The sequence below is a fragment of the Poecilia formosa genome, unplaced genomic scaffold (assembly GCF_000485575.1).
Source record: "Poecilia formosa unplaced genomic scaffold, Poecilia_formosa-5.1.2 Scaffold107, whole genome shotgun sequence".
Taxonomy (NCBI): domain Eukaryota; kingdom Metazoa; phylum Chordata; class Actinopteri; order Cyprinodontiformes; family Poeciliidae; genus Poecilia; species Poecilia formosa.
Genome location: NW_006800046.1, coordinates 1,135,443 through 1,137,577, shown reverse-complemented (window position 1 = coordinate 1,137,577; position 2,135 = coordinate 1,135,443). Strand labels below are relative to the sequence as shown.

Below are 2,135 nucleotides of genomic sequence, written 5' to 3'. Positions count from 1 at the left end.
AAAATTTTGGTTCTTAAATGAATTGAAATGAAATCATAATTGTTTTTTGTTTGTTTGTTTTTTTCCAAAAGACGCATTGGTAGGTCAAAGCTTTACCAAAACCAGAGATTATTAATTGCCCTTGGAAAATTTAGTTATTTTTATAGATGAGCATCATTAGGGACAAATGGACGTAAATGCAAAATGACATGCATTATGATTCCCAAAAAGCATCGCTCAGCAGGTAAAATTGCTCAGCATCTAAGTCTGAGAGGAACAGGCCAAGGTGCACTCTGAGTCTGAGATTAATGCTCCTGTCTGGATCATCCATTTATGAGGAAAGGTAAAGTGTGGGTAGCATCACACTGTACATGTCTGCCTTTAAATAGACTCTGTTTTTATCCTGGTGACATTTGTAGAGTTGGGTCTTTTTATGCCGTTGTAATTTAGTAGTCTGAAATGCTGGACGAGAAAGTAAATGGAATCTGATGTGACAGCTCAATATGTCCACGGTGATGCTGAAACGTTGACAGAGAGCATTTTTTTGAATTCAGATGCGAGGGATTAGACGAGATGGAGCTGAAATGGAACGGTGGGCAGTGAAGCTGTTATCCAACTTTTTTTTTTTTCTCACTCCCTGTCAGACTGCCAACGTTTATCAGAATGAGATGTAAATATAAAAAGGAGTTTTGAGAGAGTGGGGGGCACTTTTTTCTTATTATAAAGTCTGACACTTTTAAAGGTACAAACTCTTTCTGATGGCTACACTATAAAAAAAATGTTTGTACTGAAATGCTTTGAAATACAGGACGTTTCTTTAAAATTTGTACTCAATCAGGAAAAGACATTAACTATCAGGAGGAATGACATCAGTCAGACCACAGCTTCTACGTTCATACGCACAAATGAAAGACTTTTCATACTTTAAACAAGTTGGACTCCATTGGATACACGCATCATACTGACGGCTGCATTTGCCTGTTAAGTGACATGTTTCAAATGCTGTTCAAACATTTCAAGCCGCTTGTTAATAAAGTCAAGAGTATTAGTTTGTCCTCTGTACAAAGGCAGGCTCTGATGATGACTCACCCACTGAAGTGTAAGGAGTCAGTTTTAGAAAACTCCACTCAGNTAAAACCATCCAGGTGTAACCGAGTCATTTTCTGTCAACGCAGTAGGAGCTGACACACGACACTTCCTCAGCAGACAGACAGGATTTCTGTGTTATATCTTCTACTCTGTGTCTTTGGTAAGGTTCTTTGTTTTGCTTCTTTTTTCGTGTTTCACATGGACAGACTCTTAGGAAATTAGACATAATGCAGATTAGTTGCCTGATCTTCAGTGTAGTTTTCTTTGAATGCTAAAAAAATTTAAAGAAGAGACTTGATGAATAAAGAAAAAAACAATAAAACAATTACAGGAAGTCATGTTAAGAGATAAGATCAGTCGCAGCTCTTGTAGATGACATAAATATTCATTTTAAGGAAAACTAATACCGAATTGATTGCTTCCTATTGAAGACCGATATTACAAACAGAAACAACATCAAAGTAAAACTGGTCAATAAGAGGAATGCATGGAAAGTTCCAAAAGAGACGATGCCGACCACCTTTTACAGTAAAGCGGCTTGGAGATGTATTGTTTTAGTTGGAGAAGTAGATGCAACTAGTTTAACTCGTAGAGCAAGTTTTAGTCTGAAACTAAAACCCCTAAGGCAGAAGTCATACCAAACCCTAATTCAGAAGTTTATTTTCTGATGGCTACACTTTAAAAAAAATGTTTGTACTTAAATGCTTTGAAATATAAGACATTTCTTTAAAATTTGTACTCAATCAGGACAGTACATTAACTATCAGGAGGGACTGACATCAGTCAGACCACAGCTTCTACGTTCATACGCACAAATGAAAGACTTTTCATACTTTATTTAAACAAGTTGGACTCCATTGGATACACGTATCATACTGACGGCTGCATTTGCCTGTTAAGCGACATGTTTCAAATGCTGTTCAGACATTTTAAGCCGCTTGCCAGTAGACTCAAGAGTATTAGCTTGTCCTTTCTACAAAGGCAGGCTCTGGTGATGACTCACCCACTGAAGTGTAAGGAGTCAGTTTTAGAAAACTCCACTCAGACTGAATGTGAAACAACTTTTT

At 37.2% G+C, this 2,135-nt stretch overlaps 1 protein-coding gene across 4 annotated transcripts in view; it reads left to right on the top strand.

The window, feature by feature from the left end:
* LOC103143326 (gap junction beta-4 protein-like) overlaps positions 1–2,135 on the top strand; it is a 29,831-nt gene that overhangs the window by 7,512 nt on the left and 20,184 nt on the right. Inside the window, exon 1 of one of the 4 annotated variants that reach the window (XM_016675153.1) lies at positions 1,125–1,228. The exons of the other annotated variants lie outside the window; for them this stretch is intronic. The gene's annotated coding sequence lies outside the window, so the exon portion shown is untranslated. Of the gene's footprint in view, positions 1–1,124; positions 1,229–2,135 lie in introns of those variants that run through there. 4 annotated transcript variants of the gene reach the window in all.